The sequence below is a fragment of the Pelobates fuscus genome, chromosome 10, assembly GCF_036172605.1.
Source record: "Pelobates fuscus isolate aPelFus1 chromosome 10, aPelFus1.pri, whole genome shotgun sequence".
NCBI lineage: Eukaryota > Metazoa > Chordata > Amphibia > Anura > Pelobatidae > Pelobates > Pelobates fuscus.
Genome location: NC_086326.1, coordinates 139,091,440 through 139,116,394, shown reverse-complemented (window position 1 = coordinate 139,116,394; position 24,955 = coordinate 139,091,440). Strand labels below are relative to the sequence as shown.

The following is a 24,955-nucleotide window of genomic DNA, read 5'->3' as shown; positions in this document are numbered from 1 at the left end:
GGCGGTCACGAGGAAGCCCATTAATGCCATGTGATGCTTCCACACTTATTTCGCTACTTAGACAAACACATGGGACCCCAGGTAGGGGCAACAAATTGACCCCTTTACTCACACAAATCATGCACACCTGCAGTTGAAGGAACACTTAATGAAGTTGCTATGGTGCCCTGAATGTTCCTTCATTCAGAGCCAGATAATCCATTAGGCTACCAAGGCAGTCGCCTAGGACCTGGGCTCAGAGAACGGTCGAGTGAGCCCCTCTCTAAGCCAGGAGTTCTGGTTCTCAATAGGCCATCATCCAGCCAACAGTGAGACTGAGAGATCAACAAAGTGCGGGAGCATCGTGGTCTGTACCAATATCAGGTGCAGACCATTTTAAGAGAGTCCTTGCAGTCCTCCATCATTGACTAAGCTTTGAAACCGCAAGGGCGGCCTAAATTGATCTATACCTGATAAAGGTAAAGACGACTGGGTTCCGCCACCAGGGATCCAACTCTTTTCATGCTCAGAGAAGTAATTTGTCCTAGACACTCATTGAAATAGATATTGCACTTGCTAAATATTCCAAGCTTAGCTAGTATTGTTTGTAATTGGGTAAAGGTCAATCTACCTTTAGTCTTCATCAACTCTTTTCTGGAATTCTCCACATTTTCCTTCTACTTCCACTACACTACAAGAATATGTATAAATATAGCATTTCTCTGAAATATAATTAAAGCAGGCATGATGGTTTCTAATTTTTTTTTTTTTTTTTATTCTTTATTTTGTTGTGACATGTAACAGAATAACTCGCCGTGCCCCAACAGCATTGGCAAGCACATCAAATATGTTTAATGACATAGCCATTGAAAAAACAGGGCAATGCGTGTTTAGGATAAACAGTCCGAGTTTGCTTAGGTATACATCTATGATCTGAGTGTGCTCGGTTTGTATGGGCAGCGTTTATGCATTTTGGCACTCAGGAAAAACTTGCACTTTTTATAATATGAATAACAGGAAAAAACATAGTTGTTCAACATTTAGCAGGAATTGTTTAGCTAGTCAAGGCTTTAAACACAACTTATACGCTAGATCATTATATTTGCATGGAAGGTGTCACCAGTCGGCAGTGATGGCAGATCAGGTAACAATTCTGAGCTACTTCCTATCTGATGATTAAACATTGGTATTTAGGCTTGGTAGATAGTAGACATATTGTTTGTTAAGACAGAGTAGATCATGGTGGCACTAAGGCATATGTCACGTTAAAAGAGGCATCATAGAGGTACGCTAGGGTACACATTAGGTAGAACCAAAAACTATACGGCACTGGTAAAATCAACTGTGCTAGGTTGTCTAACAGTGAGTACGTTGGCATAAATAGGACAGTTAACGTAAAAAATCTCACGAGTCACTTAGCCCACGCCAGCTGCTGGTATGTTGTTGTCCCCCCAGGTGATGTTGTATGTAAGTACATTTAAGTAAAGGCAGATAGCTAGTAGTCATCAAAACATGAATATAAATCAAACGAATCAAATCAATAACTGTGACATCTTTTAACAACATTGTGTGTCTTGGTACCAGTAGGCTGGGTTATGACTGCAAGTCCTTGCTCGAGGGTATGTGGCACTGTCAGCCAATACCTCGGCTTGGTAAGTCCCTTTCGTCCCCAGGAGCTCTCGTGGGCACGTGGGTGCATCTTTGTGGCAATGCGAGGTGGGGTTTGTGCCCGGCGTCCCGCTTATCCTTGGCCTCACTGGAGGGTATTATCGCTGTTCCCGGGGTTTCTGCTGTCTGTAACGGGTGTGGGTCTTTCCTCAGGTAGGTTTATTTGTTGGTCGCTTTTGGGGTCCCTTTCCCCATCTCCGGCTGCGGGTGTGACCTCGCTTGTAGTCCCCTGTGTGGCATCCGCGGTACTGCTTTGAGTTTGGGTGGGTAGCGGTACTTGATCTGCCGCCATGTTGGGATTTTACCCGCTGGTAGCGTTGCCAGCTTGGGAGGAGGTCTTCGTGGTATGTGATGAGTAGTCACCGGTGGAGGGTCAGGACTTTTCATCCGCCTTTCTAACTGCCGCCAAAGATTTGCGAAGTGCCGGTCTAGTCTAGTGAGGATGTCCTCTTGGTGAGCGCTGGGTCGTGGAGGCCACGTGGCGTCCGCCATGTTAGATGCGGTGTCGCTTTCCCCTGTCGCCCAGCGTGCTGCTGTGTGAGCTGAGTAGCCTTACTGGGGCGGACCGGGATCACCCCCCCAGTCCAGAAGGGGGGAGTAACGGGGCACTGATATGTGACTGGTATCTGTCTGGCTTCTCCGGTCCAGGGGTTCGGCCTCGTCCCCCGCCCGGTGTGCGCCAGGCCGAATCCGCCATGGTAGAGCTGCGGGTTTCCCATCTGTTTTTTGTCCGCTGCTCCACTCAGTCTGTGGGTTGGAGGCGCAGAGTTTCGATTTCTTTGCTCGGTCTTGAGCTATTTTAGGCTTAAACATTCTTTTAGTTGCTGGGTCATGGAGGAGCTCCTCCAAAGCGCGTCTGCTCTCCATGGCGGTCAGGCCCCGTCCCCGGGTTCTAATTTTTAATCCAGTATATGAGACAATATCAATCTGAGTTTGAGTAGATTTACTAGAGTAAAATCTGATAATTGTCTTATTCCTGATATCACTCGTTTCAATTGGGATTTTCCATTTACCTGGGATTTTGTAACTGAACAACTTTAGTTTACTGCTAACTATCTTGCAATGAATCCGATTTGTTTAGTGGGCGCAAGACTTGCAATAGGCATTGTATGTGAATGGTGGGTCTGTTAGAACACATTGGGATATTCTGGGCAATGATTATGACTGGAGAATGTTTGTAGAAAATTTTGGATGCTCTAATAGATCTAATTGAAATCTCTAATCTCCATTACACCATTTAATTAAATATCTCCCAATAACTGAACCCATTAACACTTGACTTTAACTTAGTCTAGACTTTTTATTACCTAAGTAAAAAAGACAGAGGGTGCACAGAAAAGTAACAGAAAGTTACCCACAGGCCAACAGTTGGTTAGAACAGTGTCTCACCAGAGTTCAGTTCTTGTAATGTCATCAGCTGAGAAGGGTATCCCAAACTTGCTAATAGATCTTGTGTAACAAAGTTATTGCTGTTGCTAAAAGATCTTTTATATAATTTTCCAGTTCACTAGAAATGTTGGTGAGGACACAATCCATAGATATGATGAAAACTTTCAGAGAACGAAAAACAAAAAACACGAAGACACAGAGGGACGTAGGGAAGGTGGAAAATTGGATTGTTCTTCTATGACAAACAGTAAAAAATAAAAAAGTAAAATGAAATGTATTAACTTATACAACAATAAAATATATAAAGTTAGCACCTCCAATCATCATAAGATATAAGATATTTTCACGAATCGGTTGATTTGGGTTTCCCAGCTATGAGCTATATTTAATCTAAGTAGATCACATGATCTGTAAGTAAACTCACTATTGAGTTACTTGGACTCACTATTGAGTCCTCTAGAGGTATTCAGATTACTACATCTCGAGTAAACTAGTCCTTAAAATTCGATTGGGACCTACCTGAACAAAACGTTTTCTATGACATGGCATAGTAAAAAAACAAAACAATAAATATGAAAATAAATCAAATGTTATCTATTAACCTATATACGTTATACCATTGTAATATATGGTCTATTTCTATAAGATAGATCTTTATTATTGATTGGACCCTGGGCAAAAATTTACTTGGGCCCCCTGGATCCCGCCTTCCCACACCCTAGCATGCAATCACGCCCTCCACCACAACACACACATAAACAACAACAAAAAAACACACACATACCTCATAGAGCAGTAAACTTTAATAATGTAATGTGAAGCATATCAGTGAATCGCATAGCTCCACAGCAATACAACTCACAGTAATGTGTAAGTACATCACAGATCACCTCCGCAAAAAAAATGCATAGGAAAGTACAGTGTGTGAGTGTATCACAAGCCCTACCGCAATATAAGCTGTAGGAACGTGCAGTTTGTGACTGTATTACAGATCACTTCATCAATTCAATGCACCGGAATGCAGTGTATGAGTATATATCAGCCAACCCACTTCTTTTTCATAGGAAAGCATTGGGAGGCTATTGCGCATGCCTGGCAAGACACTGCACTGCACCAATCAGCATCTCCTCATAGAAATGCGTTGAATCAATTCATTTCTTTGAGGAGTGTTCAGCGTGAATGCCAGTGCTGCATGTTGTGCAATACTGGACTAGGAAGCACCTTTCGTGGCCGTCTGATGAGTGGCCACTAGAGGTATTCCAGGGCTGTAATGTAAATACTGCCTTTTTTCTGAAAAGGCAGTGCTTGCGTTAAAAAGCCTGCAGAAACATGATATAGACCCCCAAACTACTATGTTTAGCTGTTGTGGTTCTGGTGACTAAAGTGTCCCTTGAATATAGAGAAAAAAATGAATCCTCACAAATGTATGAAATAAAATGTCTGTTTCATTATTCTAAAAATAATTTTTAAAAAACATTCCATGCGCTCAGTATGATATCCCTGAAATAAAATGTCTGCATCATTATTCTAAAAATTATTTTTTTTAAATATTCCATGTGCTCAGTATGATATCCCTGGCTGGGAGCATTCCATGTGCTCAGTATGATATCCCTGGCTGGGAGCATTCCATGTGCTCAGTATGATATCCCTGGCTGGATGGGAGCATTCCATGTGCTCAGTATGATATCCCTGGCTGGGAGCATTCCATGTGCTCAGTATGATATCCCTGGCTGGATGGGAGCATTCCATGTGCTCAGTATGATATCCCTGGCTGGGTGGGAGCATTCCATGTGCTCAGTATGATATCCCTGGCTGGGTGGGAGCATTCCATGTGCTCAGTATGATATACCTGGCTGGGTGGGAGCATTCCATGTGCTCAGTATGATATCCCTGGCTGGGTGGGAGCATTCCATGTGCTCAGTATGATATCCCTGGCTTGATGGTAGCATTCCATGTGCTCAGTATGATATCCCTGACTGTCTGGGAGCATTCAATGTGCTCAGTATGATATCCCTGGCTGGCTGGGAGCATTCCATGTGCTCAGTATGATATCCCTGTCTGGCTGGTAGCATTCCATGTGCTCAGTATGATATCCCTGACTGTCTGGGAGCATTCAATGTGCTCAGTATGATATCCCTGGCTTGATGGGAGCATTCCATGTGCTCAGTATGATATCCCTGGCTGGCTGGTAGCATTCCATGTGCTCAGTATGATATCCCTGGCTGGATGGGAGCATTCCAAGTGCTCAGTATGATATCCCTGGCTGGCTGGGAGCATTCAATGTGCTCAGTATGATATCCCTGGCTGGGTGGGAGCCTTCCATGTTCAGTATGATATCCCTGGCTTGATGGGAGTATTCCATGTGCGCAGTATGATATCCCTGGGTGGATGGGAGCATTCCATGCACTCAGAATGATATCCCTGGCTGGGTGGGAGCATTCCACGTGCTCAGTATGATATCCCTGGCTGGCTGGGAGCATTCCATGTGCTCAGTATGATATCCCTGGCTTGATGGGAGCATTCCAGGTTCTCAGTATGATATCCCTGGCTAGATGGGAGCATTCCATGCACTCAGTATGATATCCCTGGCTGGATGGGAGCATTCCATGTGCTCAGTATGATATCCCTGGCTGGATGGGAGTATTCCATGTGCTCAGTATGATATCCCTGGCTGGGTGGGAGCATTCCATGTGCTCAGTATGATATCCCTGGCTGGGTGGTAGCATTCCATGTGCTCAGTATGATATCCCTGGCTTGATGGGAGCATTCCATGTGCTCAGTATCATATCCCTGGCTGTGAGCATTCCATGCACTCAGTATGATATCCCTGGCTGGGTGGGAGCATTCCATGTGCTCAGTATGATATCCCTGGCTGGATGGGAGCATTCCATGTTCTCAGTATGATATCCCTGGCTTGATGGGAGCATTCCATGTTCTCAGTATGATATCCCTGGCTGGATGGGAGCATTCCATGTGCTCAGTATGAAATCCCTGGCTGGATGGGAGCATTCCATGCGCTCAGTATGATATCCCTGGCTTGATGGGAGCAGTCCATGTGCTCAGTATGATATCCCTGGCTTGATAGGAGCATTCCATGTGCTCAGTATGATATCCCTGGATGGGAGCATTCCATGTGCTCAGTATGATATCCCTGGCTGGGAGCATTCCATGTGCTCAGTAGGATATCCCTGGCTTGATGGTAGCATTCCATGTTCTCAGTATGATATCCCTGGCTTGATGGGAGCATTCCATGTGCTCAATAGGATATCCCTGGCTGGATGGGAGCATTCCATGTTCTCAGTATGATATCCCTGGCTTGATGGGAGCATTCCATGTTCTCAGTATGATATCCCTGGCTGGATGTGAGCATTCCATGTGCTCAGTATGATATCCCTGGCTGGATGTGAGCATCCCATGCGCTCAGTATGATATCCCTGGATGGGAGCATTCCATGTGCTCAGTATGATATCCCTGGCTGGGAGCATTCCATGTGCTCAGTAGGATATCCCTGGCTTGATGGGAGCATTCCATGTGCTCAGTATGATATCCCTGGCTTGATGGTAGCATTCCATGTGCTCAGTATGATATCCCTGACTGTCTGGGAGCATTCAATGTGCTCAGTATGATATCCCTGGCTGGCTGGGAGCATTCCATGTGCTCAGTATGATATCCCTGTCTGGCTGGTAGCATTCCATGTGCTCAGTATGATATCCCTGACTGTCTGGGAGCATTCAATGTGCTCAGTATGATATCCCTGGCTTGATGGGAGCATTCCATGTGCTCAGTATGATATCCCTGGCTGGCTGGTAGCATTCCATGTGCTCAGTATGATATCCCTGGCTGGATGGGAGCATTCCAAGTGCTCAGTATGATATCCCTGGCTGGCTGGGAGCATTCAATGTGCTCAGTATGATATCCCTGGCTGGGTGGGAGCATTCCATGTTCAGTATGATATCCCTGGCTTGATGGGAGTATTCCATGTGCGCAGTATGATATCCCTGGGTGGATGGGAGCATTCCATGCACTCAGAATGATATCCCTGGCTGGGTGGGAGCATTCCACGTGCTCAGTATGATATCCCTGGCTGGCTGGGAGCAGTCCATGTGCTCAGTATGATATCCCTGGCTTGATGGGAGCATTCCAGGTTCTCAGTATGATATCCCTGGCTAGATGGGAGCATTCCATGCACTCAGTATGATATCCCTGGCTGGATGGGAGCATTCCATGTGCTCAGTATGATATCCCTGGCTGGATGGGAGTATTCCATGTGCTCAGTATGATATCCCTGGCTGGGTGGGAGCATTCCATGTGCTCAGTATGATATCCCTGGCTGGGTGGTAGCATTCCATGTGCTCAGTATAATATCCCTGGCTTGATGGGAGCATTCCATGTGCTCAGTATCATATCCCTGGCTGTGAGCATTCCATGCACTCAGTATGATATCCCTGGCTGGGTGGGAGCATTCCATGTGCTCAGTATGATTTCCCTGGCTGGATGGGAGCATTCCATGCGCTCAGTATGATATCCCTGGCTGGGAGCATTCCATGTGCTCAGTATGATATCCCTGGCTTGATGGGAGCATTCCATGTGCTCAGTATGAAATCCCTGGCTGGATGGGAGCATTCCATGCGCTCAGTATGATATCCCTGGCTTGATGGGAGCAGTCCATGTGCTCAGTATGATATCCCTGGCTTGATAGGAGCATTCCATGTGCTCAGTATGATATCCCTGGATGGGAGCATTCCATGTGCTCAGTATGATATCCCTGGCTGGGAGCATTTCATGTGCTCAGTAGGATATCCCTGGCTTGATGGTAGCATTCCATGTTCTCAGTATGATATCCCTGGCTTGATGGGAGCATTCCATGTGCTCAGTAGGATATCCCTGGCTGGATGGGAGCATTCCATGTTCTCAGTATAATATCCCTGGCTTGATGGGAGCATTCCATGTTCTCAGTATGATATCCCTGGCTGGATGTGAGCATCCCATGCGCTCAGTATGATATCCCTGGATGGGAGCATTCCATGTGCTCAGTATGATATCCCTGGCTGGGAGCATTCCATGTGCTCAGTAGGATATCCCTGGCTTGATGGGAGCATTCCATGTGCTCAGTATGATATACCTGGCTGTCTGGGAGCATTCCATGTTCTCAGTATGATATCCCTGGCTGGCTGGGAGCATTCCATGCACTCATTATGATATCCCTGGCTGGGAGCATTCCATGTGCTCAGTATAATATCCCTGGCTTGATGGTAGCATTCCATGTTCTCAGTATGATATCCCTGGCTTGATGGGAGCATTCCATGTGCTCAGTAGGATATCCCTGGCTTGATGGGAGCATTCCATGTGCTCAGTATGATATACCTGGCTGTCTGGGAGCATTCCATGTTCTCAGTATGATATCCCTGGCTGGCTGGGAGCATTCCATGCACTCATTATGATATCCCTGGCTGGGAGCATTCCATGTGCTCAGTATGATATCCCTGGCTGGCTGGGAGCATTCCATGTTCTCAGTATGATATCCCTGGCTTGATGGGAGCATTCCATGTGCTCAGTATGATATCCCTGGCTGGCTGGGAGCATTCCATGTGCTCAGTATGATATACCTGGCTGTCTGGGAGCATTCCATGTTCTCAGTATGATATCCCTGGCTGGCTGGGAGCATTCCATGCACTCATTATGATATCCCTGGCTGGGAGCATTCCATGTGCTCAGTATGATATCCCTGGCTGGCTGGGAGCATTCCATGTTCTCAGTATGATATCCCTGGCTTGATGGGAGCATTCCATGTGCTCAGTATGATATCCCTGGCTGGCTGGGAGCATTCCATGTTCTCAGTATGATATCCCTGGCTTGATGGGAGCATTCCATGTGCTCAGTATGATATCCCTGGCTGGATGGGAGCATTCCATGTGCTCAGTATGATATCCCTGGCTGGCTGGGAGCATTCCATGTGCTCAGTATGATATCCCTGGCTGGATGGGAGCATTCCATGTGCTCAGTATGATATCCCTGGCTGGATGGGAGTATTCCATGTGCTCAGTATGATATCCCTGGCTGGGTGGGAGCATTCCATGTGCTCAGTATGATATCCCTGGCTGGGTGGTAGCATTCCATGTGCTCAGTATAATATCCCTGGCTTGATGGGAGCATTCCATGTGCTCAGTATCATATCCCTGGCTGTGAGCATTCCATGCACTCAGTATGATATCCCTGGCTGGGTGGGAGCATTCCATGTGCTCAGTATGATTTCCCTGGCTGGATGGGAGCATTCCATGCGCTCAGTATGATATCCCTGGCTGGGAGCATTCCATGTGCTCAGTATGATATCCCTGGCTTGATGGGAGCATTCCATGTGCTCAGTATGAAATCCCTGGCTGGATGGGAGCATTCCATGCGCTCAGTATGATATCCCTGGCTTGATGGGAGCAGTCCATGTGCTCAGTATGATATCCCTGGCTTGATAGGAGCATTCCATGTGCTCAGTATGATATCCCTGGATGGGAGCATTCCATGTGCTCAGTATGATATCCCTGGCTGGGAGCATTTCATGTGCTCAGTAGGATATCCCTGGCTTGATGGTAGCATTCCATGTTCTCAGTATGATATCCCTGGCTTGATGGGAGCATTCCATGTGCTCAGTAGGATATCCCTGGCTGGATGGGAGCATTCCATGTTCTCAGTATAATATCCCTGGCTTGATGGGAGCATTCCATGTTCTCAGTATGATATCCCTGGCTGGATGTGAGCATCCCATGCGCTCAGTATGATATCCCTGGATGGGAGCATTCCATGTGCTCAGTATGATATCCCTGGCTGGGAGCATTCCATGTGCTCAGTAGGATATCCCTGGCTTGATGGGAGCATTCCATGTGCTCAGTATGATATACCTGGCTGTCTGGGAGCATTCCATGTTCTCAGTATGATATCCCTGGCTGGCTGGGAGCATTCCATGCACTCATTATGATATCCCTGGCTGGGAGCATTCCATGTGCTCAGTATAATATCCCTGGCTTGATGGTAGCATTCCATGTTCTCAGTATGATATCCCTGGCTTGATGGGAGCATTCCATGTGCTCAGTAGGATATCCCTGGCTTGATGGGAGCATTCCATGTGCTCAGTATGATATACCTGGCTGTCTGGGAGCATTCCATGTTCTCAGTATGATATCCCTGGCTGGCTGGGAGCATTCCATGCACTCATTATGATATCCCTGGCTGGGAGCATTCCATGTGCTCAGTATGATATCCCTGCCTGGCTGGGAGCATTCCATGTTCTCAGTATGATATCCCTGGCTTGATGGGAGCATTCCATGTGCTCAGTATGATATCCCTGGCTGGCTGGGAGCATTCCATGTGCTCAGTATGATATACCTGGCTGTCTGGGAGCATTCCATGTTCTCAGTATGATATCCCTGGCTGGCTGGGAGCATTCCATGCACTCATTATGATATCCCTGGCTGGGAGCATTCCATGTGCTCAGTATGATATCCCTGGCTGGCTGGGAGCATTCCATGTTCTCAGTATGATATCCCTGGCTTGATGGGAGCATTCCATGTGCTCAGTATGATATCCCTGGCTGGCTGGGAGCATTCCATGTTCTCAGTATGATATCCCTGGCTTGATGGGAGCATTCCATGTGCTCAGTATGATATCCCTGGCTGGATGGGAGCATTCCATGTGCTCAGTATGATATCCCTGGCTGGCTGGGAGCATTCCATGTGCTCAGTATGATAATCCTGGCTGGATGGGAGCATTCCATGCACTCATTATGATAAGCCTGGCTGGATGGGAGCATTCCACGCACTCAGTATGATATCCCTGGCTGGGAGCATTCCATGTGCTCAGTATGATATCCCTGGGTGGGTGGTAGCATTCCATGTGCTCAGTATGATATCCCTGGCTTGATGGGAGCATTCCATGTGCTCAGTATGATATCCCTGGCTGGGAGCATTCCATGCGCTTAGTATGATATCCCTGGCTGGGTGGGAGCATTCCATGTGCTCAGTATGATATCCCTGGATGGGAGCATTCCACGTGCTCAGTATGATATCCCTGGCTGGATGGGAGCATTCCATGTGCTCAGTATGATATCCCTGGCTGGATGGGAGCATTCCATGCGCTCAGTATGATATCCCTGGCTGGCTGGGATCATTCCATGCACTCGGTATGATATCCCTGGCTGGATGGGAGCATTCCATGTGCTCAGTATGATATCCCTGAATGGGAGCATTCCACGTGCTCGGTATGATATCCCTTACTGGTTGGGAACATTCCATGTGCTCAGTATGATATCCCTGGCTGGATGGGAGCATTCCATGTTCTCTGTATGATATCCCTGGCTGATTGGGAGCATTCCATGTGCTCAGTATGATATCCCTGGCTGGGTGGGAGCATTCCATGTGCTCAGTATGATATCCCTGGCTGGATGGGAGCATTTTATGTGCTCAGTATGATATCCCTGGCTGGATGGGAGCATTTTATGTGCTCAGTATGATATCCCTGGCTAGATGGGTGCATTCCATGTTCTCTGTATGATATCCCTGGCTGGGTGGGAGCATTCCATGTGCTCAGTATGATATCCCTGGCTGGATGGGAGCATTCCATGTGCTCAGTATGATATCCCTGGCTTGATGGGAGCATTTTATGTGCTCAGTATGATATCCCTGGCTTGATGGGAGCATTACATGTGCTCAGTATGGTAATCCTGGCTGGATGGGAGTATTCCATGCACTCATTATGATAAGCCTGGCTGGATGGGAGCATTCCACGCACTCAGTATGATATCCCTGGCTGGGAGCATTCCATGTGCTCAGTATGATATCCCTGGGTGGGTGGTAGCATTCCATGTGCTCAGTATGATATCCCTGGCTTGATGGGAGCATTCCATGTGCTCAGTATGATATCCCTGGCTGGGAGCATTCCATGCGCTCAGTATGATATCCCTGGCTGGGTGGGAGCATTCCATGTGCTCAGTATGATATCCCTGGATGGGAGCATTCCACGTGCTCAGTATGATATCCCTGGCTGGATGGGAGCATTCCATGTGCTCAGTATGATATCCCTGGCTGGATGGGAGCATTCCATGCGCTCAGTATGATATCCCTGGCTGGCTGGGATCATTCCATGCACTCGGTATGATATCCCTGGCTGGATGGGAGCATTCCATGTGCTCAGTATGATATCCCTGAATGGGAGCATTCCACGTGCTCGGTATGATATCCCTTACTGGTTGGGAACATTCCATGTGCTCAGTATGATATCCCTGGCTGGATGGGAGCATTCCATGTTCTCTGTATGATATCCCTGGCTGATTGGGAGCATTCCATGTGCTCAGTATGATATCCCTGGCTGGGTGGGAGCATTCCATGTGCTCAGTATGATATCCCTGGCTGGATGGGAGCATTTTATGTGCTCAGTATGATATCCCTGGCTGGATGGGAGCATTTTATGTGCTCAGTATGATATCCCTGGCTAGATGGGAGCATTCCATGTTCTCTGTATGATATCCCTGGCTGGGTGGGAGCATTCCATGTGCTCAGTATGATATCCCTGGCTGGATGGGAGCATTCTATGTGCTCAGTATGATATCCCTGGCTTGATGGGAGCATTTTATGTGCTCAGTATGATATCCCTGGCTGGATGGGAGCATTCCATGCGCTCAGTATGATATACCTGGCTAATCCTCACCCCCTCCATCCACCCTCCCTCCCCCCTTCTCAACCACACCTCCCTAATCCTCTCCCCTCCAACCACCCAGCCACTTAACCCCCATAAAACAAGTAATATATCTTCTTATACTTACAGTTCTGAAGACATCAGCAGTGCTCTGGGCTTAGGGTTCAGAGCAGAATGCATGTGAGGCGTTGCTCTGCAGTAGTAGGAGACCGGGGCTCACCCTAGCATTGCCGTGACTCCCCGTGACATCACTAAACGCACGTACGCAGAGGGCTGGGGAGGGGAAGAGGAGGAGCAAAAATTTCCTTCATTATGGGGCGATGCTGCTCACATAGTGAAGGATCGGGACTCGGGAAGCAAAATTATGCGACGATGCTGCTCGCATATTGTAGGATCGGGACTCGGGAGACAAATTTTTTAGCATATTATTGTTGGCAGCAGGGCTCAAGGCGGCTGCCTTGGGCCCCCAAGGAGCCACTGGGCCCCCCAGCTTATAGATGGCCCTGACTGCACCACTCCATACTGTGGAACTGAAAGGGAAAAAAAACATGGTAAAATAAAGCTTGCTGGGATCTGAAGATAAGAGGTGTATTAACCATTTGGCAAATGGCCTCCAATCTTCCCCCAACTTAGGAGGTCAGATGGAGTGTAGTGATGTCGCGAACATTAAATTTTCGGTTCGCGAACGCGAACTTCCGCCATAGACTTCAATGGGCAGGCGAATTTTAAAACCCAAAGGGACTCTTTCTGGCCACAATAGTGATGGAAAAGTTGTTTCAAGGGGACTAACACCTGGACTGTGGCATTCCGGAGGGGGATCCATGGCAAAACTCCCATGGAAAATTACACAGTTGATGCAGAGTCTGGTTTTAATCCATAAAGGGCATAAATCACCTAACATTCCTAAATCACAATGGATATGGATTGACACCTGACATATGACATATTGACACCTTGACATATGCATTGACACCTGTCCTCAGAGACCCTGATACACACTGACACAGAGCAGACTAGGGACTGTTCCCCCTACATAGGGTCACTTGGCAGATATGTATTGACACCTGTCCTCAGAGACCCTGATAAACACTGACACAGAGCAGAATAGGGACTGTTCCCCTTAAATAGGGTCACTTGGCAGATATGGATTGACATCTGTCCTCAGGGATCCTGATACACACTGACACAGAGCAGAATAGGGACTGTTCCCCCTACATAGGGTCACTTGGCAGATATGGATTGACACCTGTCCTCAGAGACCCTGATACACACTGACACAGAGCAGAATAGGGACTGTTCCCCCTACATAGGGTCACTTGGCAGATATGGATTGACACCTGACTACAGAGACCCTGATACACACTGACACAGAGCAGAATAGGGACTGTTCCCCCTACATAGGGTCACTTGGCAGATATGTATTGACACCTGTCCTCAGAGACCCTGATACACACTGACACAGAGCAGAATAGGGACTGTTCCCCCTACATAGGGTCACTTGGCAGATATGTATTGACACCTGTCCTCAGAGACCCTGATACACACTGACAGAGAGCAGAATAGGGACTGTTCCCCCTACATAGGGTCACTTGGCAGATATGGATTGACACCTGACCTCAGAAACCCTGATACACACTGGGGGGGGGGCTACTGTCCTCCCCCCTGATGCACACCCCTGCGCGGTGGGTGGGGACCATAAAAATAATGAGGGGGGGGACCTACTGTCCTCCCCCCGGCCCCCACCCCTGCGCGGTGGGTGTGGGCCCTAAATAACCTCCCCAAGCCCCTAGTCACCCACCCCCCACCCCAAAAAAGTTACCCCCTACCTACCCCCATCACCCTAAAAAATTGTGAGGGGGGGGATAAAATAACTAACCTGTAAAGAAAAATTCAACTTACCATTTGACATCTTCTTTTTTCTAAAATCTTCTTTTTTCAGCCCCCAAAAATGCGCAGGGGTGGGGCGGGGGGAGGACAGTTGGTGTCCCCCCATTGTGATTTATGGCCCACACCCACCGCATAGGGGTGGGGGCCGGGGGGGAGGACAGTAGGTCCCCCCCTCATTATTTTTATGGCCCCCACCCACCGCGCAGGGGTGGGGCTGGGGTGGAGGACAGTAGGTCCCCCCCCTCATTATTTCTATGGCCCCCACCCACCGCGCAGGGGTGGTGCGGGGGGAGGTCAGTAGGTCCCCCCATTGTGATTTATGGCCGCCACCCACTGCGCAGGGGTGGGGGCCGGGGGAGGACAGTAGGTCCCCCCCTCATTATTTTTATGGCCCCCACCCACCGCACAGATGTGGGGGTGGGGGGGAGAACAGTAGGTCCCCCAGTGTGTATCAGGGTCCCTGAGGACAGGTGTCAATCCATATCTGCCAAGTGACCCTATGTAGGGGGACAGTCCCTATTCTGCTCTGTGTCAGTGTGTATCAGGTATCCTTAGGATAGGTGTCAATCCATATCTGCCAAGTGACCCTATGTAGGGGGAACAGTCCCTATTCTGCTCTGTCAGTGTGTATCAGGGATCCTTAGTATAGGTGTCAATCCATACCTGCCAAGTGACCCTATGTAGGGGGAACAGTCCCTATTCTGCTCTGTGTCAGTGTGTATCAGGGTCCCTGAGGATAGGTGTCAATCCGTATCTGCCAAGTGACCCTATGTAGGAGGAACAGTCCCTATTCTGCTATGTGTCAGTGTCGGGGGGGGGGGGGTATCTGCAGTAATACAGAGTGTCTGGAGGGAGTATCTGCAGTAACACAGTGTCTGGAAGGAGTATCTGCAGTAACACAGAGTGTCTGGAGGGAGTATCTGCAGTAACACAGAGTGTCTGGAGGGAGTATCTGCAGTAACACAGAGTGTCTGGGGGAGTATCTGCAGTAACACAGAGGGTCTGGAGGGAGTATCTGCAGTAACACAGGGTGTCTGGAGGGAGTATCTGCAGTAACACAGTGTGTCTGGAGGGAGTATCTGCAGTAATACAGAGTGTCTGGAGGGAGTATCTGCAGTAACACAGAGTGTCTGGGGGGAGTATCTGCAGTAACACAGGGTGTCTGGGGGGAGTATCTGCAGTAACACAGGGTGTCTGGAGGGAGTATCTGCAGTAACACAGAGTGTCTGGAGGGAGTATCTGCAGTAACACAGAGTGTCTGGATGGAGTATCTGCAGTAACACAGGGTGTCTGGAGGGAGTATCTGCAATAACACAGAGTGTCTGGGGGGAGTATCTGCAGTAACACAGAGTGTCTGGAGGGAGTATCTGCAGAGTGTCTGGAGGGAGTATCTGCAGTAACACAGAGTGTCTGGAGGGAGTATCTGCAGTAACACAGAGTGTCTGGAGGGGGGATCTGCAGTAACACAGAGTGTCTGGAGGGAGTATCTGCAGTAACACAGGGTGTCTGGAGGGAGTACCTGCAGTAACACACAGTGTCTGGAGGGAGTATCTGCAGTAATATAGAGTGTCTGGTTGGAGTATCTGCTTGTAACATTTATATGCACTGAAAAAAAATAATAATAATAAATTGAAAAAAAAAATGAATGCAGCTTCCGAATGAATCTTAAATGGATGCTGTACAGGAGGTGGGAGGGTCTGGAAATGAGGGTCTGCTGCTGATTGGCTGGAATGTGTCTGCTGAATGTGAGGTACAGGGTCAAAGTTTACTCAATGATGATGAATAGGGGGCGGATCGAACCGCGCATGTGTTCGCCCGCCACCGCGAACGCGAACATGCCATGTTTGCCGGGAACTATTCGCCGGCGAACCGTCCAGGACATCACTAATGGAGTGTAATAATAATAAATAGGATATTCCAAGCATCTTCATTTAACACTTGGGCCAATTTATGCCCATTGTTTAAAATTTTACAATTTGTTTCAAGAGGCTTGTTAACCTATTTGGCACCATTAAAACCACTGAACCAGGGCACTCAATCTCAGATCCTCCAGAACTATTACACATTGAACCAGCCATACCCTGATCCTTAATATGAAAGAGTGTAGCTTTACAGTAGCTACCCCCCATAAATAGGTGAATAGGAGTTCCCAAGCCCATCTCCCACTCCCACAATACATCCTACCTACTCCCACTGTTTAATACGTTTTTGGGAGGGTGGAATGGTATAATCTTGTCAAATTTAAAAATCCTGTAATATTAATCATTTCTTACTTGCCTGCTGTAGTCTTCTTTGTTGAGCAAACCTCTTCAATCTTCTTTTTCAATCATAAGAAAGGCAGTGTTTCTTTAATGAAAATGAATGATAGCATTAAAAAAAATACTAGAATGACAAAGGTTACTGGGGTTATAAGAAGATTGTTAGGAGGGATGGTGATATGGATTAAGATAGCAAGACAAATTAAATAGGAAAATATATGTAAGACTGTGAAGTGAGAGGACATGGTGTGTGTTTGGAACTTTTGTAATTTGTTATTTGTATACACACTGATACACAGTTACATAGTTGTAGACTAAAAGACTAAAGTCCATCAAGTTCACCCTGAAGACCATTCTGTTATGCTGTTGATCCAAGTATGTGCTTCTTAACTAGTTTGTATATGTAAGTGTGTACCTACCAGCTAAGAATTACCTACTAAACACTAACACATACCACTCCAAGCAACTGCAAGCCTAATGGTAATTTGCCAACTTCTACCACTACCATGAAACCATGTGTCTATCCAGCCAACTCTAACCACTGCCGCAAATCCCATTGTCCATCCAGACAACTCCAACCACTGCCACAAGCCCCAGTGTCTATCTTGCCAACTCCATCCACTGCCACGAACCCCAGTGTCTATCCTGCCTACTCCATCCACTGCCACGAACCCCAGTGTCTATCCTGCCAACTCCATCCACTGCCACGAACCCCAGTGTCTATCCTGCCAACTCCATCCACTGCCACGAACCCCAGTGTCTATCCTGCCATCTTCAACCACTGCCACGAACCCCAGTGTCTATCCTTCCAACCACTGCCACAACCCCTAGTGTCTATCCTGCCAACTCCAACCACTGGCATGAACCCCAGCGTCTATCCTGCCAACTCCAACCACTGCCACAAATCCCAGTGTCTATCCTGCAAAGACTAATCACAGGTCATTTACCCATGCAAGAGTTATTTTTCTACTGACCAGTTGTGGTTTCTTCAATGAGGACATAAAATGGACGCTTTTTAGTATTTTACTTGTAAATTGCTAATAAGCTGATGGTATGTGTGGGAACAATCTCTTTTAACAGTGGGTTTTATTCTGGGGTCTTAAAGCCATGGTAGACATTGAAATCCATGTGGAAGCATATATAATGTTGTTGAAGCAGGTGATTCCTAATTATGGTTTATTGATTGTAAAGGTGGAAAATTCATGTAATTTAAGCATACACATAATATGTGTATAATATAATATGAGACTCTTGAGAAGATTAGGTATTAGCTCCTTTACATTTATTGCTTCTTCACAGAGTGGTTGACCAAGGAAACCGAGAAGAGATGACACCTTTGATAGCTGGCTGTAGAAGGTGGTGAATAATAGCTGTAGGGGCCTGAATGACTCTCTTTAGGCCAAGGCTCTGACCACAAGGCTCAGTATCAATCAGTAAGCCTTAATGATATATGAAGACATGTATGTATATATATATATATAGACTATTGGCCAAGACACATGGTCTGCCTGGTGTAATTATAGGCTGGTGGGACTGCCAAACATGCTTTTCTCTTTTATTGTTTATGGCATGGGTCGTCAACCTGGTCCCTACCGCCCACTAGTGGGCGTTTCAGGATTCCAGGTGGGCGGTAGGGATTTCGGCGGCTAAATCCTCTGTTTGAGAGAGTGGGTGGCTGGGCTGGTGTGGCTGGGGCTGGGCTGACAGACCTAATCATTCTGATTAATCCTCCCCTCAGACTGTGCCAGCCTGTCAGTCCGAGGGGAGGAAGGAGGAAGGAGGGAGGAGCTGGGGGCTGGTGTGGCTGCCAGCAGCTGCAGGGAGACCTCTCAGTCTCCCTGCACACTCTAAAATCATTCCGGTCGCATGCCCCGCCCCCAAACAGAAGCTCTGCCTCCCGCCCACAAGCTCCACCCCCACACATGTTACTGGGAAGCTGCCCACCATACTAAGAGGACCCTGAAAGGTATTTACCTTTTTCAGCCCCCTACCCACCATTCAAATGCCCCCACCTCACAGACAGTCCCTCTACCCACCTCACAGCCCCCTACCCACTATACTGCCCCCCTACCCACCTCACAGCCCCCCTACCCACCTCACAGCCCCTACCCACTATACAGCCCCCCTACCCACTATACTGACCCCCTACTCACTATAATGCCCCCTACCCACTATAATGCCCCCTACCCACTATAATGCCCCCCTACCCACCGCACAGCCCCCTACCCACTATACTGCCCCCCTACCCACCTCACAGCCCCCCTACCCACCTCACTGCCCCTACCCATCTCACAGCCCCCTACCCACTATACTGCCCCCCTCCCCACATCACAGCCCCCCTACCCACCTCACAGCCCCCCTACCCACCTCACAGGCCCCCTACCCACCTCACAGGCCCCCTACCCACCTCACAGGCCCCTACCCACTATAGAGCCTCCCTACCCCCCCCTTACAGCCCCTACCCACTATAGAGCCCCCCTAAACACCTCACAGCTCCCCTACCCACTATACTGCCCCCCTACTCACATCACAGCTCCCCTACCTACTATACTGCCACCTACCCACCTCACAGTCCCCCTACCCACTATACAGCCCCCCATTCACCTCACAGTCGCCCTACCCACTATAGAGCCCCCCTACCCAACTCACAGCTCCCCTACCCACTATACTGCCCTCCTACCCACCTCACAGCCCCCCTACCCACTATACAACCCCCCTACCCACTATAGAGCCCCCCTACCCACCTCACAGCTCCCCTACCCACTATACTGCCCCCCTATTCACCTCACAGTCCCCCATCCACCTCACAGTCCCCCTACCTACTATGCAGCCCCCTACCCACCTCACAGTCCCCCTACCCACCTCACAGCCCCTCTACCCACCTTACAGCCCCTCTACCCACTATATGGCCCCCCTACCCACCTCACAGCCCCCATACCAACTCACAGTCCCCCTACCCACCATACATAACCCTTACCCACCATACAGAACCCTTACCCACCATACAGAACCCCTACCCAACTTACAGAACACCTACCCACCTTACAGCCCCCCCTATCCACCTTACGAAAATCGAACCAAATAATATTTAGTCTCGCAGCATCAACCTCAAGGACCTCATTAATCACTAGTAAAGGTAATTTCAATTTACTTTTTCTCATTAAACTTTATAAAGTTAAAAAACATTATAAACATGGATAAAGTAGAAATAAAAAGATAAATGTACGTACATTTATTTTATTTTTAAAAACACCCTCCTTTCTAAAAAATATTTCGCACTTGCGCGAAAACTGGTGGGCGGTAAGGAAATTTTTCCATCAAGAAAGATGCATTAGTGGGCGGTAGGTAGAAAAAGGTTGACTACCCCTGGTTTATGGCATCAATGTAATTGCTAAATGACTTTCCTTTCAGATAAATAAAGAACAGATAGTGAGAAATAATATTTTCGTTTGAATCCAGGGTGTGGTATGATGCCAGATTAATTATTTAAGGCAATAAGCAGTTGTTGTGAAATTAATTTTTCGAGAAGCATCTTGTTTTGTTACTCCTGTAATCCTTTAATGTTAAGCAGTCAAGTTAGAACTAGTTACTGTTATTCCTTGGCTAAAATGAACTATTCTGTCCTCAAACACTGAAAAGCAAATGTACAAACACCTTTCCAGTTGCTTTAAAATGAGTTATGTCTTCATTTATGTAATATATAAAGGTCAATTTGTTCATTAAATACATTTTTTTAAGTAAACTATACATCTATATGAACATTTTGCAATAATCACACAACTCATTTCCCATTTGATCATATTTTAATACAATAATCAAAACCCTAGTTGAAGTATACATAGACAGTGGTATACAACATGATCCCATTATGAGATTAAATTTCATTTGTGAAATATATATATTTGGTTCAATAAACATTGATTGGCAGAAAGACGTTTAATTTCATCTTGTAGATAGAAGAGGATTGACTTCTCACTTCTTGGTTCCACCACCTCCATGGTGGCCTCCGTGGTGGCCTCCATGGTGTCCCTGTTGGCCTTGTTGCTGGCAGGGATCAGGTGGGCATGGATCTGATGAACAAATTAAACAAAGTGGCAATCACTATTTTTTTAAATGTACAATACAATGGACATGTGCTATTTTTCTCACATCTATCAACAGTAAAATATAATCTGCCTACATTTTTTTTTTTGGAAAAACTTCAAATAAAAAAAACAAAAAAAAAACAGTTAAATGGAAAGTTACTGTATTAAGCTTTCTTATGGTCACACATATTAAAATACAGAAGGGTAACTGTAGACATGAATTAATTTTAGATATCGCCTACTAGGAGGCTGTTAGAACCAGCAAGTAAACTCATTAGATTATATATTTTTCATTCAGCTCTATTCATACTTATATTGTAGTAGGACATGTTTTTAAATTCCTTTCTACATTTTTACATTTTTCCTAGTCACAGCCTTTAAATTATTTTAAGAGCTTTTTTTGTGAATAGGCCTGTTAACAATGTATTATCGTGGGCCCCTCTATTTATAAAAGGACTGTGTTTTGGATAAGCATTTATTATTGATCAGTGACCTGGCAACATTACTGGTCAATTGGTGTCTTGGTTCTACACTATATATTAATATTTTAGGTTACCCTCAATTTCATAATAGAAAACACCCATCAAACCTCAATTTCCTATATGGCACCAAACTGGCCCCTCCTCATTTTTACATGTTGTATGTCAACCAACTTGTTCAAATCACTCGCATGCTGAATGAATTTCAATAAAACGTGCTCCTTATGATACAATCATATTACAATTCTTGGACTGGTTAAATCCACGAGACAATATTATTCTACTTTCCACCACAGCCCTTGTCTCTAGACTATATTCAGCCTTAAGATTAAATATCTCCCCAGAATCACCAAAATATGCTATCTCTTAATGGACCACAATACTACCACATCCATCTGGATAACCGTGCTCTTACCCAACCCATTTAAAACTGCTAGCTCACAAAATATTCTTCACTATGCTTATATTTTTCCATACTAACAGTTCTTGATGAGACTGAGGCCATCTGTCATTTGTTACTGATGTAATTTGCCTAACATTTCTCTCCTCTATTTTTAAGATCCAGCATTCTGAAAACATCTACCAGACTATTTTAGTGTCCTACAACTTCATAAACCAAATCAAAGACTCGATTACACAGTGCTTTAGTTACACTGTTTTGGCCCCAATCATCTACTAAACATTCTAAACATTTGGTGATCCTCTCTACAGTCACTTAAAAAAAGTACATTACAAAACTTGATTACTCTCCCACCAGGCTCATTCCAATTATTGATAGACAATCTGTCCCTTTTCTTTTGAATTGAATGGTTGGATACAATGGCTAACTTGAAGACTAGGACCATTGGAGACTCTACTCTTTTCCTTATCTTTCCAACCTTTTTGTCTACTCTCTTTTCCCCTATTGTTCTTCTTTTCTGATGTCACACATATGAATGCTATTGTATGCTATATTCTACATAGTACCATTGTTCTTTTATATTGGATATTTCTCTTTAATAAAAAAATCTGACATATATACATACATATATACATTTCCACAAAAGTCATTATTTTTTATTTCTCTTGGTTATGGGAAATAGATAAACAGGGCTCTCGGTTTTCATTCTTTCACCTAAATATCATTCGTTCCTCCTGTATTTGAAACCCAAACTCTAAGCTCCCTGACTGCTAGTCCCTACATGCTGATACCTTTGCACTGAGGTTTTGGTACGCATGGATCCGGGCATGGTTCTGGGCACGGGACAACTGGTTTGCAAGCTGGAAAGAAAAAGTTTTTGATTAAAACACATTGTGTATATCTTGTACATGTTTGTTTCTGTGTTTCATATTTTGCACCAATATTTCCATTTTCACACTGTCTTTTAAAAAAAAAAAAAAAAAAACTGCTAAATTTATATTTGATATAAAACTTGAAAATATTTATCTCATCTCTTGCGGTCTGGAATATAGAATAACTGATCATGCACTGAAGTAGATGGGTGACAATTCCTTGGAACAAAGCAACATCATATTATGCAAACAATGGAAAAAAAGGACTATCTGAAACAATGGTATAAAAATATAATGGATTTTTTTTCATATTTTTTTGTTGTTAATTAAATATTATTATTAAATATTGCAGAAAATGTGCGAAATGGGCATTGTAGCCTCTGCTTTGGACAGTTATAACATAATCATCTCTGTACAAAGTAATTGCGGAAGAAACAATAGCACATTTTCTTACATTTCCGAAGCCCATTTTTATAACCTGTGCTATATAAGCCCAATACTCAGCTGTGTCGTATTTAAGAAATTAGTGTCTAAAAAAATCTGTTATCAGTGATACTGGATTACAAAAACACTGACCTCAATGATTTATAAACTAGAACATAATTTATTAAACACAGTTGTTTTAATTGTGGGAGCATTAAAAGGTTTTTTTAAACTCTAAATTACTGTATAATCAATAGATCTTAACATACAATGAATTTCGATAGAGTATTGTATTGTTACTTCTCAAATGACTGCAGCGATTTGCAAATTTCTTTATAGGTTTTTAATATAAAGTAAATTATCTATGTCCTGAATAAGTACTTACGATCTTTGCACGGGTCAGGCTTCTGTCCACCTTTGGATGACATAGTGGTTTCTAGATTCAATCTGTGAGTAGGAATAAGGTGTACGATGCTCTGCCTATAGCAGATAACACTAAATATGCTGCTTTTATACAAAATACAGTGCCAGTCCCAAACAGTTGAGCAAGATCTCTCACCTATAACTCAGCCAATAGGAATGTTGCACGAGTTTTATTAATTGACTTTTATTAGACCTTTTTCCTTCTTGGTTGTAAGTATAGCTGCAGGATAGGGTGAGGTCTAACAAATTATATTTTTGCAACATGATATCACATCCCTATAGGATACTACATGTGACTATAATTTTGGGCAATAATTTGATAGGCATCTTGGATTCAAAACAATGAGAACGACTTTAATTACTAGTCCTTAATGTTTAGGAATTGCAATCCTAATTGTATATATTGGCATCAATGTATGTACATTTTACTGTGTTTATATGCAAACATAGGCTGACACTATTGACTGAGAGACAAGCATAATTTCCTGCTTTGGATAGCTGTCATGCTGGAGGCAATTAGAGCTTGTGTAAATGAAAGAATGGTTGTATGTTTGGATGGGTAGATGGATGAAAGGAGTGGATGAAAGGATGGATACATTGACGAATGGATGGAAGATTAGGTATTAGCTCCTTTACATTTATTGCTTCTTCACAGAGTGGTTGACCAAGGAAACCTAGAAGAGATGACACCTTTGATAGCTGGCTGTAGAAGGTGGGGAATAATAGCTGTAGGGGCCTTAATGACTCTCTTTAGGCCAAGGCTGTGACCACAAGGCTCAGTATCAATCAGTAAGCCCTAATGATATATGAAGACATGTGTATATATATATATATATATAAACAAAATAATCCTTTAGGCACTCACCCCTGAATGGTGTGTAGATAAAACTTGCCTCCGGTGCTTCCTGCGTCGTATATATATCCACCAATGAAGAGGAGCACTCAGAAGGACTTTCCAATCGTGAATTTATTATTAAAGTAGTTTTACATCAGCATGTAAATCCAGTGATTCAACGTTTCGACCCCTCAGGGTCTTTTTCAAGAACAATTTACAAGTGAACTAAACACGTAATATATAGGAATGAAAACAGTGCACTCACCAATCTCGTGTGTGTAGCCGCCCATTCAAACCCGGAAGTGTCACGAAACCAGCCCCACGTGGTTTCCTTAGCGTGCGTCAGTGCGTGCGACGTAATTGTAGCGTCGTTGCTAGGTAATGTTTTATCAACAATATGTTATGTTCGTGTATACTAGCAACCAGACTTAGCAATGTGTTCTAAAAGAGTGAAAGTTGTCTAATCGCTAAGGAAGAGATCCCTGAGTATAGGGTATATCTTAAATAAGAGGATCTCAAGGGATGAGTGTGTGGCAATATGAGACATGTGACCGAAGTGCCAGAAGTGCCAGATAGTGC

At 45.5% G+C, this 24,955-nt stretch overlaps 1 long non-coding RNA gene across 1 annotated transcript; it reads right to left on the bottom strand.

The window, feature by feature from the left end:
• Positions 1 to 20,643: 20,643 nt before the first annotated feature.
• Positions 20,644 to 23,620, bottom strand: LOC134575435 (uncharacterized). Its single transcript, XR_010085657.1, has 3 exons — positions 23,504 to 23,620; positions 22,615 to 22,683; positions 20,644 to 20,929 (listed from the first exon to the last, which is right to left on the bottom strand). It is a non-coding gene; the product is annotated as an uncharacterized LOC134575435 (long non-coding RNA).
• Between the last annotated feature and the right edge of the window lie 1,335 nt (positions 23,621 to 24,955).